Raw genomic sequence first — 13,993 nt, 5'->3', positions numbered from 1 at the left:
TTGTTGTTGACCACTTGGCTGTTTGGTGCCTACAGGAACAATGAGGGATGCATGTGAACCACTGGCTTAGATCTAGATCTTGGACTCAATTTTTCCTATAAGCAGATTTAAACTTGAGAACTAAAATCTGACTACTAGTTTCACAAAGAGTGGCACAACTATGATGACCACTAGAGGTCATCTTTGCCCAAGCAATATTGTTAATTAATTCCTTCCATTTCCCAGCCCAAACTTTTTTGTCCACCTCATGATGAATTAATAGGTAAAAAAATAAGTTGACTTCAAAAGCATTAATTTTTTTCTCAGCTTTACCTGCTTTTCTCTGATGTGATGGAACAGCAACTGTCTTTTTAAAAAAATCATGAAAGAAATATTCCTGATTTGCAGATTTTTTTCACCATATTGCTGAATTTAATTGCTGAGTTTTTTTTTTTTTTGCCAAGAATAGATCATTCTTGCTGGAGACATCGGCTTCTGGGTAGGCAAGATAGGCAGGCGGGACAAAGTGTAGGGAGGTAAATGGGTGCATATATGTGTTTGATGCATTTTGGGTCATTTTCAGGTGAAAAACCACCTAAAATGCACTATTCTTTTTTAAAGAGAGTTCAGAGGCCCCGAAGGATTCCTGGGATGATGGGGCCCACATATCTCCAATGGGAAGAATTTTTCTTGTTTCTAACCTAAAGTGTACTTTCAATAATACTCTCAAATTCAGCAGGCATTATTACAGCCTTTTGGATTCTATCAGTTGATAGCAACAATTCTCAGATTGGTCCCAAACTAACTTATATAATAGCTTCATCTTTATGTGTTATACTTTCAGGGTTCTCCAAATCCAATCAGTCAGAATTAGTATGGGGAGAGGAGGCAACAAATTAGTATTATTCAAAGTCCAGCTGGTGCTCCCAAGCATAGTAGACCTCTTGAAACAATGGGAACTAGATAAGTCAACATTTGCATAACTGTACATTCCCTTAATAGCCCTAACTCAGTGTTTCTCAAGCTGGGGGGTCAGGAGTCCTGGGGGGGGGGGTCAAGAGGGAGTGTCAGAGGGGTCACCAGAGACCATCAGAAAACACAGTATTTTCTGTTGGTCATGGGGGTTCTGTGTGGGAAGTTTGGCCCAATTCTATCATTGGTGGGGTTCAGAATGCTCTTTGATTGTATGTGAACTATAAATCCCAGCAACTACAATTCCAAATGTCAAGGTCCCCCCCCCCCACACTCCTGAATATTTGAATATTTGTGTCAAGTTTTGTGCAGATCTATCATTGTTTGAGTTCACAGTACTCTCTGGATGTAGGTGAACTACAACACCAAAACTCAAGATCAATACCCACCAGACCCTTCAAGTATTTCCTGTTGGTCATGGGAGTTCTGTGAGCCAAGTTTGGTTCAATTCCATCATTGGTAGATATCAGAATGCTCTTTGATTATACATTAACTATAAATCGCAGCAACTACAACTCCTAAATGACAAAATCAATCCTCCCCAACCCCACAAGTGTTCAAATTTGGGCATATTGGGCAGTTGTGCCAAATTTGGTCTAGTAAATGAAAATACATCCTACATATCAGATATTTATATTACGATTCATAACAGTAGCAAAATTACAGTTATGAAGTGGTAATGAAAATAATTTTATGGTTGGGGGTTCATCACAACATGACTGTATTAAGAGGTCACAGCATTAGGAAGGTTGGGAAACACTGCCCTAACTCCAAGTAATAACTGGATTTAGTCCATTGCCACCATGGACAGAACTTTCATTTAATGGAAATGCCATCTTCAAAGGAGGGAATGTTTTGTCCTCTAGTATGCCATATGGAATACAAGGGATAAATCTTACTTGATGCGTACAGTGATCATTGTGAGTATACTTTCTCAACTGAAGATACTTTGAAAGATACTCAAATCCAATGCAGAGTTACAGAATTCTCATCAGGAGGTAGGATCAGACCAAAGGCTTATCTAATCTAATATTCTGTTCAAAGTACCAATCATTTGCCTTTAGGAAGGTCACTATTAAGATATGAGTTCAATTCCACCTCCATTTCACTGTCTCCAGCAAACGATATATAGAACCATATACCCTTTGATAGTCTCTTTGATAGGCTCTCTAGGAGGGGTTGCTCTCTAGAGCAACCCCTCCTTGTTGATCACATGGCTGGATGCCATTTTCAAACCTTATCATAAGCAACTATCCAGGAGCTGCTTTTGGCCAGTGAAACAGTGGTGGGTCTTTCTGAGGTGTGGACACTAGATAGCCTTGGACCCAACTGCTCACACATCAAAACTATCTTTCAGTTTTTTTAAAGGTCCAGAGTAACCTGTGCTTTTTTCTTGTAATTGACTAAAGGTTGAAAGAAGTGCTTCTGCTGCAGAACTGGCTATAGATAACTTGCAATGGAAATGTGGTGATAATGTTTTATTTGGCTGCGGTAAATAAAAGTCAGTCCCTTACTCTAGCTCAGTGTTTCTAAAACTGTGCTCCTCCAGATGTTTTGGACTTCAGCTTCTAGAAATCCCAGTCAGTTTACCAGCTGCTATGAATTGTGGAAGGTAAGGTCCATAACATCTGAAGGAACACAGTTTGAGGAACTCTGCTCTAGCTAATTTAAAATAACTCCTTTCCTAATACAGCCCCCCCCCCCCACCACCACCACCTATGGATCCTTTCCATCTGAGAATGTTTAATGTGACCCCAGGTATATAGGTAGATAAAACCAACATAAAATCAAACATTTACTGATAACAAGTCAGCATTTGCAATATTTGCAAAATAGGCTGATTTTCCAGAAGAAGGATCCAAATTCTAAATAACCTTAACAGTTTGGAGAGCTGAGCTAAAACTAACAAAATGAATTTTGACAGGGAGAAATGTAAGGTACTACACTAAGGCAAAAAAATGAAACACAAAGATGCAGGGTGGGTGGCACATGGTTTGACAACATCAAACCATGCATCAAAAGGAGAATAGTGTTTAGATTGAGGGAAGTCATGATGCCTCTCTATTCTGCTATTCTCACCTGGAATACTGTGCCCAATACTGGGCACGTCAATTTAAGAGAGATATTGACAAACTGGAAGGTGTCTAGAAGAGGGCAACTAAAATGATCAAAGGTCTAGAGACCGTGCCCTATGAGAAGTGGCTTAAAGAGCTGGGTATGTTTAGCCTGCAGAAGAGAAGGATGAAAGGAGGCATGATAGTCATGTATAAATATATGAAAGGATGTCAAAAGGAAGAGGGAGCAGGCTTGTTTTCTGCCGCCTCAGAGACTGGGATTTTGAGCAATGAGTTCAAATTACAGAAAGGAGATTCCACCTGAACATTAGGAGGAACTTACTGAATTTTAGAGCTGTTCACTGCCTCAGAGTGTGGTGAAAGCTCCTTCTTTGGAGGCTTTTAAACAGAGGTTGGAAGGCCACATGTCAGGGGTACTTTGATTTTGCTTTTCCTGCATGGCAAGAGGTTGGACTAGATAGCCCATGTGATCTGTTCCAACTCTATGATTCTAGGATTTTCTCTTTTTATGAAGTACAGCTGAAGCATTTTCTGCAGAGTCCACTGTAAACACTGCAAGTTGTTGTCATGCAATGTCTAAAACAGCCTCTTGGTGACATTTAGAAACGTTTTACTGTTGACCAACTTTTTCCACTGAGCTTAGGGGACCCTGTTTGGGGTCAGGACCCACACTTTAAGAAGCAGTGCCTAACACCCAATTACAGTCAGTCACATGATGTATATTGTGTCACATTAGTTACTTAAGGGTCCAATCAAGGATAAACTTTAAGGTGCATAGTAATAAATGTGCACTTATAGAATCATAGAATCATAGAGTTGGAAGAGACCTCGTGGGCCATCCAGTCCAACTCCCTGTCAAGAAACAGCAAAATCACATTCAAAGCATTCCTGATGGATGACCATCTAGCCTCTGTTTAAAAGCCTCCAAAGAAGGAACCTCCACCACACTTTGAGACAGAGAGTTCCACTGCTGAACAGCTCTCACAGTTAGGAAGTTCTTCCTAATATTCAGGTGGAATCTCCTTTTCTGTAGTTTGAAGCCATTGTTCTGCGTCCTAGTCTCCAGGGCAGCAGAAAACAAGTCTGCTCCTTTCTCCCCATGACTTCCCCTCACAAATGTATACATGGCCACCCTGTCTCCTTTCAGCCTTCTCTTCTTCAGGCTAACCATGCCCAGCTCTTCAAGTCACTCCTCATAGGGCTTGTTCTCCAGACCCTTGATCATTTTAGTTGCCCTTCTCTGGGGACATTCCAGCTTGTCAACATCTCCTTCTTGTAAACACTCTTTTTTTCCCTAAAAGGCACACCAGGATTAAATGGCGTCATTTTGATGTCCAAGGCATCATCCATGTTGAAAAGTCTGCTGGATTGGAAGCTGTATCCTTCTTCAACACTGGTGATGAAACAGCAAACCACAATACACTTGAAATTTAGCAATAGTTTAGGACAGGGGTCCTCAAACTTTTTAAACAGAGGGCCAGCTCACAGTCCCTCAAACTGTTGGAGGGCTGGATTATAATTTGAAAAAAACATGAATGAATTCCTATGCACACTGCACATATCTTATTTGTAGTGCAAAAAACACTTTAAAACAATATAATAATTAAAATGAAGAACAGTTTTAACAAATATAAACTTATTAGTATTTCAGTGGGAAGTGTGGGCCTGCTTTTGGCTGATGAGATAGGATTGTTGTTGTTGTTGTTGTTGCTGCTGCTGCTGCTGCTGCTGCTGTTGTTGTTGTGTGCTTTCAAGTCATTTCAGACTTAGGTTGACCCTGAGTGAGGGCCAGATAAATGACCCTGAGTGAGGGCTAGGTAAATGACCTTGGAGGGCCATATCTGGCCCCCAGACCTTAGTTTGGAGCTACAAGGCAGTCTGCTTAGCACAAAGCCTACTTCTTTTCTTCTCTCTATCTTTACCTGCTTTTTTGTGACATCTAAACATTTTCCGCCAGATGTGACCATGTGGCCCACATTAGGTCCAGGCCTAAAGAAAGTCAAGGGTCCTTTGATTGGGACTGAGATCCATAGCATTGGAGGTGGGATGTTAGTCTGTTAACTCTTCCCATCCTGTAGCATTTTCCCATCAAAAACTAAACCAGGGACTTTTATTTGGCTTCCAGAAGTTACCGGTTATATCAGACCTAGGACGATACTCCTTTCTCTGTTCATAATTTAGCGTGTTCCTTAGTTTTGCCATTTTAAATTAGTAACCCTCTCCCTCTGTTATAAGTGAATCTAAGCACTTAAGCTTTCAAGCCCTTAGGTTTGCTTCAGGTTCAAGCTGTTAATATTTTAAAAGCCTTTTACGTTTGCAATGTGCCTCTGCTTTCTTCACCCCCCGTAAAGTGCTTTAGTGCCCCCGGATGCTTCATCCGCTTCATCTCATTTTCCCTCTCTGATGAGAGAGCCTTCTTATCAGAGCGGAGATTGTTACTCTCATTTTACAAACAGGCAGCAGAGGTGGCAAACATATCGATGTGCCTGTGGCAGTCTAGGAATGTCAGAGCCAAAGGAGAATTTGACACCTCATTTCTGACCTTTCTGAAGTCAAAGTACAGCCTTCCCTCTGGGATCGGATCCCATTGTCTCTTACTGTGTGAACTCATACTTCACACAGTAAATGGTAGGGGGCTAATTCATCTTCTGGATGTGACATGCTACAAGAGGGAAAAAAAAGTGACCCAAATCTCAGTCCATTACTTTACAGGCATATTTATACTGAGAGCTAGTATGAAGTGTATGGATATTTTCAGGTTTATAGAACTGGCAATAGCCCAAGGACACCTAATAAGTGTTTCAAGAGCTGACAGGGAGATTGTAGGTTTGTTGTAGGTTTTTTGGGCTGTAAGGCCATGTTCTAGAAGCATTCTCTCCTGACGTTTTGCCTGCATCTATGGTAGGCATCCTCCGAGGTTCTGAGCTTTGTAATTGTCAAGAATTTAATATCTAATGATGTAGAATTGTTACAAGGGTTTATTTTGTAATGACTCTGGAGCTATGGATTGTCTTTTCTCAGATACCTTCTTCTCTAGTTGTTGTTTTTTTAAACAAGTCATGACATGTTTTTAACTTGACATTGTGTTTTAATTTGATTATTTTTAAAAAACCCAAATGTTGAAAACCACCACAATTGCTGTAACTGAGCACTGATCTCAACTGTAGATTTTTTTAAAAAAATCACTTATATATTTATTACAAATTCAAATAGTCCATGAAACATTGAAAAATAATGTCAACTATAAGTGAATTTAATTATTTTAAAAGTAATAAATAATTTCTGAAAGCACAGTTTGGACAGTGTAAGATGCTGCCATGAAGTAACCAATAATAGCATTTCATGGAAGCGCCTGATGAAACTCGTTGAAATAAGATATGTTGCTTATTTTGCTTCTTTCAATTATTTGCTGTGTGCTTTAACATCCTGTTTTCTTTATTTGCATTTCAGACACTCTGTTATTTTTTTCATTTGCTGGTTCAATATTACATAAATGTCACTTGAGTTAATCACCCAATTAGCCCTTTGGAATTCTAATAGATATATATGAGTTCCTTTCCAGGTGAAATGTTGTTTTTCCTTATCATGATCTACAGCAGTGGCTCCCAACCTTTTTTTGATCAGGGACCACTTTGACCAGGGACCACTTGACCAAGGACCACTCTCCAACATTAGTACCAAAAGAGTTATGAATCGGTTTTTGGTCAACTTTAGATTTGGTTTGGTTAGTTGGGGTGCTGATTCAGAAAACTGCATTGGATAGACCACATCATCTCTAGTTTCTGATACAGAAGTATGCCATCCAGTAGTCACCATATGCTCACCCACAGAAAACCATATTTAATAATCTAGAGTTGATGTGGTAGTATAGTTATCTTTTGTGAGTAGTCGGTCTCTCCCCTGCCAATATACCCATTGCCTTGGCACTAAAAGTGTGTTTTATGAAACTAGTTGCTCTCGTTGCCACATGTTTCAAGGCAACAGTGTAGTAATGGTGAGGCTGCAGACCATATTTTTGTTCTTGCGGACCACTGGTGGTCCATAGCCCACAGGTTGGGAATCACTGATCTACAGACTGGGTTTTGATACATTCTCAAAGAATGTTTAGTTTATTTACTTATTTATTTACTGCATTTTACCTTGCTCTATTTCAACCCCGGAGGGGACTCAGAGTTTTGCATGGTGGGAACTTTTATGTATTTGATATGACATCTTTCCACCTAAAAGCATAAAAACTGAAGACTCAGCAAAGGCTAAAACAATGTCATGCCAAGCTACTTAAGACTTCACATTCCTGCTGACTTTCAGGTCTTTCACACCTTTTGGGCAGTCTAGAGCTAACACAATTCATCTACAAGATAATTGAATAAACACAAGCTTATTAGAGATTCACACCCAAGCCAGAAGCAAATACTATTTATAAACTGGTGAAATTAGAATAACAAGAACACTTGGGCTTTCTATTTTTGATGTTTGGATCATAAATTTCTAAGTAAGTAAATCTTAAATGTCTAGTAAGTAAATGTCTAGACATTTATATTATGTATATTAAAAACAAAACATAATGTCTAGCACATTTTACAAAGAGGTCCAGTAGAAAGAAATAACCCAAGCCTTTATTTTAAGAAAGAAAAACAAAAAAAAATCTAGTGTTTTATGAGTTGTACAGACACAACTCTTTGCTATATCATGCCATTACACTAGTAAATTAAAAGGTAAGGGGGTCTCACAAAATATTCTTCCATTGTGTCAAAGGCAAATAGTTTTTGTGTTTCCGCTTACAAATACTAAAACCATATTATTTGACAAATACATTGTTGGAAGTGGTTATCTATGCATATTTGAGACAGAAGGAATTAATTTGGCTCTACTCACTGTTTTCCCAGTGATAAAACACTGTTGTCTTAGACATAACAAGGGAGAAGAAACCACGATACTACTCATTTCCAACTAGATTTTTTAGACAGGAGAATTACAGGTAGGGGTTTTGCTTTGCCTTTTTGCTATTATTGCAAGACACTTTCACTTTGTTTATTTATTTATTTATTATTATTATTTATTTACTGTATTTATATATCACCTTTCACACCCTTGGGAGGACTCAAGGCAGTTTACAACATATTAATGGCAAAAATTCAATGTCAACATACAAAGAAATCATAATAACGAATGACTACAAATTGACTTATGACAACCCTAAAAAAAAAATATCACAGAGGTGTTTTTGGCAAGGTTTTGAATTTGAGAGGGTGTCATCCAGTGGGTTTCCATGTCACAAGCCCAAACTACACTAGCAATATAAGTCAGCTTAACCATGCCTTATCCTCCCCTAAGCATCACATTGATATACAATAATAAAATCCTAATGCATATTCAGAACCACACCATATCTCCTCCAAATGTTACTTTGGAAGAAAAGGAAGTGTCATACCAATTTCCACATGATTTACATAACGGGTTTTTGTTTGATTCACTACGGAGATCCTCCATACGTTGAAAGTGTAGGAAAGTGGAGAGGGACAGGCATGAAACATTCATTTGCTACTACATTCCCCACTCTACTGTAGCTTTATGATTGGGAGTGGGGGAAGAGACAAAGATATAAATAACTGGCCCTGTTGCTATTGGCTCCCACTCGGGGCTTGTACTTTAAGTTATAGGTCGGTGATGATGCATTAAGGTGCTGGAGACAGAAACTGAAAGAGGGCAGGGGCACAGTTGAGACTAACATCCTTATATATGGCCAAACAGATAACCAATCAGCTTAACAAAAGTTAAAAAGAGGGATGGAAACATAATGTATGGTCAGGAAGGTTGGTTAAAACTGTGAGTCTTCAGGTAGCCTTCCTGTCTGAGAGCTCATTGTTTAAACTGGGGACATAATGGGTGACCTTCCAACTCCTAAGTCCACCTTACTGACATCTCTTCCTGCTCCTCCAGTTTTTCAGCAAGTCAGATCAAAATAATGGGAAGGGGAAGAGAGAAACACTCCAAATCTCATGGAGCTTGCACTTGCATATGCACCCAGTGGTCAGGAAGAGCATTACTGTTGGGCCCTTGGTGTGCTAAATCAGTATGCTCCTTTCCACATTAATTTTGAAATGATTTCTGAAGAGCAGGAATGGGGAGGGAGGAGAGGATGTAGAGCTGCCTTGGGCGACTCACTGACTCAAATTAATAAAACAGGGACACATTTCTAAAAATCCTGATTTTTTTCAATGGAACTTGGGTTAAATAGAGAGTTGTAAACCACATTAAAGTCAAAATGGAATGCATTTGTTTTAAAAATGAATGAATGCTATGTGTTCCAGAAGCACTGGGAATAATGACAGAATAGAATTTGTTTGTTTGTTTATTTGTTTTTTTGGCCATACCTTTTGTTTTGTGAGATACTACCTCAAGTCCATGATCCCTGAACAAGAAAATGATTCTCATTTACAGCAGAAGATGGCATATAGGGAGATAGCTGGGGTCATCAGATGGACTGAGAAAATTGCGCCCGGAAGCAGATGCTGGGAATTTGTGGTTTCAAATTTACAGATGTTTCCTTCTTTCACAAGCGAGAACAGTGTGTGCCACACAATTTGTCCTTGGACTTCCCAAACTAATCTTCTGGATCACTTGTGGTGGCAGACATTTGCTCATCACCAATGTTAAAATATGTGTCAACTGCAACTTCAAACAGATTCTGCTGTGTTAACTAGAGGGGAGTTGCCATCTTGTCTTCCTTCTCAGGTGGCAAAAAAACCTTCTCATGCTGGAAACACCCTTGCTAAAATACAGTAGAGATATTCCCTAAATATGTATTTGCTCAGTTTTTAGGATGAGGAGAACAATACATCTCCCACAACAAGGCAAACAACATATGTCCTACTTTTCAATTTTGGAAGACATTCTTTCTTTTAAAGTGTAATCTGTGACCCATTTAAGTCTGATTCAAGGAAGTCAGAGAAGAGAGAGTTGGGCTTGAAGTTGCCCATCACAAGTTAAAATGTGGGCAGCAAAGTGGGGGTGAAAAGGGCCACTTGTCCAGAGAATCCACAAGAAAAAAAGAGAGAAATGTTTTCAAATGCTCAGTAGATTGTTGTATTTATTTTGGAAAAATCCCTGCATGTTTTTGTCTCTGTTTTTGAATGGCCTTTTTTAGGAGTTACACAAAAATACCAAAATATATAATAATATACTTCATCTCTCCTCGTCCCACTCTTTTTCCTGACTAGAAAGTATTGTTGGATTGCAACTTTCAGCATTCTGCATGATCGCCTAGGACTGAGGGAATTTGCAGCCCATCACGATATTCAACTCTGATTTTGGGCACAGCATGATAGGCAACAAAGACATACAATCCTAGTAACCTGTACATCTGACATTTTAGTAGAAGGTGGAAATTGCCTGTCAATTACTGCATATTATTTTTGTAAAATCTTCCTTTGCCCTCATTTCTTTGTAAGAGCCTCATATTTTAATTAGCTTAAGTGGTATAAAAATCATTTAAAGTTCAAGAGATTAATAAGTGGAGATAAATTTTAATAAAGTCAGCAAATTAAAATGCTCAAGGAATACTTTTTGTTTTGCAGCTATTCTGATATTAGGCTGTGAGTTGAAAATACTACATGCATATTATTTAAATATATAATTTAGAAGTGACTATTCACTCAGTTGTATTCTATTCACAGTTGTGTGTATGTGCCTTCAAGTTGCCTATTGACTTTTGGGGATACAATGAATTTCACAGGGATTTCTTAGGAAGGAATACTCAGTGATTGTTTTGCCAGTTCCTTCCTCTGAAATATAGCCTACGACACCTGGTGTTCATCAGTAGTCTCCCATCAAAATACTAACTAGAACTTAGCTTCCAAGATCAGACAGAAGCCTATGCCTTTGGATAGATTCTTTAACTATCCAAATTCCCAATTTAAGGAGCCTAAATATCCAAAAACTAGGCTTCTGTCTGATCTTGGAAGCTAAGTTCTGGTTAGTATTTTGATTTCTCCTGTCTGAACTTGGAAGTTAAGCTCTGGTTATCATTTGGAGGGGAGATTGCTGATTTAATTTAAGGAGTGTGAATCCCACTGAACTCATTAGGATTAACTTCTGGGGAGGGGATAGATAGGTAGAATTTCAGTGTAAATACATTTTCACACTGATTGTACTATTGTTGTCCTTTTTCCATTAAGCAACTGATGATAAATCTGGCGGCACAAAACAGGATGTAAAAGCTCAATACCTCTGAGGCCTGGACTTTTTAACAACTTAAAAAATAGCTGTGATTTATAGAGTCAAACACGCAAGCCACCACCCCCCTTCTAAAGCATTCTTCTCACTCCAGCCCCCTGCCAACTTGTGTAAATCAATATGCTTGGAACTGTCTCTGGAAAATCAACAAGCTAGAGCTATTTCAGAACATGAGAAGAGTTTGCTGAAAAACAAACAGGACACCTCAGGGATCACTCTGCTACCAGTTCAGTCAGCAGGGAGAAGAGGGTTTCATGTTAAGGCTATCCACTCTTTGAATCCCACATAATATAAATCATGCATAAGCAGTCCCTCTAGGTTTTTGGCCAAAAATTTAGCAGGGTAATCCAGAGGTCTCTCCTTTAATACATCAGACATGAAACCAGGATACAGCCAAAGACCAAGCGGAGGAGACACACAGGTGCTTCATCTCAAAGGAAATTTACTACTCTAATCTGGTTGCTGTCAAATGTTTCCAGAGTATGGGATTCTCACAGGCCAAAGCAGAAGCACTGGAAAGCTGCTACTCCCACAGACTAATTGAAAAATCCTTTCATGCCCAAGAAAACTTTCAAAAATGTTGACCACTTAGAAGAATCATGCAGGATAAGCGCAAAGTACCCCTGACAGATGGCCATCCAGCCTCTGTTTAAAAGTCTCCAAAGAAGGAGCTTCCACCACATTGCGAGGCAGTGCGTTCCACTGTTGAACAGCAGTAACAATTTTCCTAATGTTCAATTGGAATCTCCTTTCCAGTAATTTGTACCCATTGCTTCTCGTCTTCAAAGCAGCAGAAAATAAGCCTGCTCCCTCTTCTTTATGACATTCTTTCACATATTTATACATGGTTATAGTGTCTCCTCTCAACTTTTTGTTCTGCAGGCTAAACAGACCAAGCTCTTTGAGCCACTCATCATAGAGCATGGTCTCCAGACCTTTGATCATTTTAGTTGCTCTCCTCTAGACACTTTCCAGCTTGTCAACATCTCTCTTGAATTATGATTATGATATCCAGAACTTGACACAACATTCCAGGTAAGATCTGACCAGAGCAGAATAGAGGGCACCATTACTTCCCTTGATCTAGACACTATGCTTCTTTTGATGCTGCCCAAGATTCCATTGGTTTTTTTTTTTACTGCAGCATCATATTGTTGGCTCGCGATCAACTTGTTGTCCACTAAGACTCCAATATCTTTTTCACATGGACTGTTGTCAAACCAGGCATTACCCTTCCTGCATCTTTGCATTTCATTTTTTTCTGCCTAAGTATAATATCTTGCATTTCTCCAACTCTTTAATATGTTAAGGTCTTTTTGAATTCTGATCCTGTCTTCTGGAATATTAGTTATTCTTAATTTGGTGTCATCTAGAAACATGATCAGCACACCCTCTAAACATTCACCCAAGTTGAATAGAACAGGGCCCAGGACCTGAAGCACTCCACTAGTCACTTCTTTCTAGGATAAAGAAGAACCATTGTTGAGCATCTTAACAGTAGTATTGTCAGGTCCACATTTTCCTAGTTTGTTTGCAAGAAGATAATGGGGAACCTTGTCAAAGGCCTTACTGAAATCAAGATATGCTACATCCACAGCACTCCCTGCATCTATGAAGCTTATAAATATCAATAAAAGAGGATAAGATTAGTCTGGCATGACTTGTTTTTGAGAAATCCTTGTTGACTTTTAGTGATCGCAGCATTCTTTTATAAATGATTGCAGACTGCCTCCTTAATGATCTGCTCCAGAACCTATTCTGGTATTGAGGTTAGGATAACTTGATGGTAATTTTGGGTCCTGTTTTTTTTCCTTCTTGAAGGTAGTCTGCTGGGATTTCCCCTGTTCTCCAAGAATTCTCAAAGACACTTTTCTGTCAATGTGATGGGGTTGTAAGGCTATCCACCTCTATGGTCATAATTTGGGTTCTGCATAATGATCAAGGTATTCCAGCTTTTCCTTTCTGTTTTTAAGATTAGTCATAATGAGGTATAAAGATTAACATGAAATGAAATTTCCATGATTTGTATGAAACCTGTTGGGCCAGTCCTCTGAGGAATGAAATAGAATATGATGAGCTTTCCTAGATAGTGAGATCTGCTAGCAGACTTCATTTGAAGTTGGAAGGTTCCTGTAGGGTTTTAAAATTTTCTAATGACTATTGACACTCTATGAGCTAATGCCTCTGATTTTCATAAGTTTCATACCATGTGGGAAGTGTCTCTCATAACTTATATCATAAATAAGATAATACTAGATTAGAGACATCACTTTGCCTCCCCAAATAGTAATCTCTCTGATGCTAAGACAGCTTGAAACATTATTTTTATGCGTTAAAATTTCAGAATATTCCACTTAGCATGGACACTAACAGGAGAGACTGGGGGCTCCTCTATCACTGAGATAGTGAATCCCATTCTACTTTTACATGCAAACGTCAAAGGAACTATCCAAGGTGCTGAAATTATTTTGGAATTGGGGTTGGTGAAATATGGAAAGCATATTAAAATATACAAAAAGGGGGAGAGGTTGAAAAACATGTTTTTTGAGTGTAAAGAAATCCCAATGGGAAGAGTCCTGGACTGATAAAATCTTTGCAGTTCGGGGCTTACTCTGAATACAGTTTTCATGTCTGTGATTTGCACAGAAAACACACATACAGAAATGTTCTACATAATAAATTTAGAACTGTAAATAGGCAGTGAAAACCATGTTTTCAAAACATTTTTTCAC

This window comes from Anolis sagrei, chromosome 5 (genome assembly GCF_037176765.1).
Source record: "Anolis sagrei isolate rAnoSag1 chromosome 5, rAnoSag1.mat, whole genome shotgun sequence".
Lineage (NCBI taxonomy): Eukaryota > Metazoa > Chordata > Lepidosauria > Squamata > Dactyloidae > Anolis > Anolis sagrei.
The sequence above is the reverse complement of the archived record's forward strand: the minus strand, read 5'-3'. Positions refer to the sequence as shown.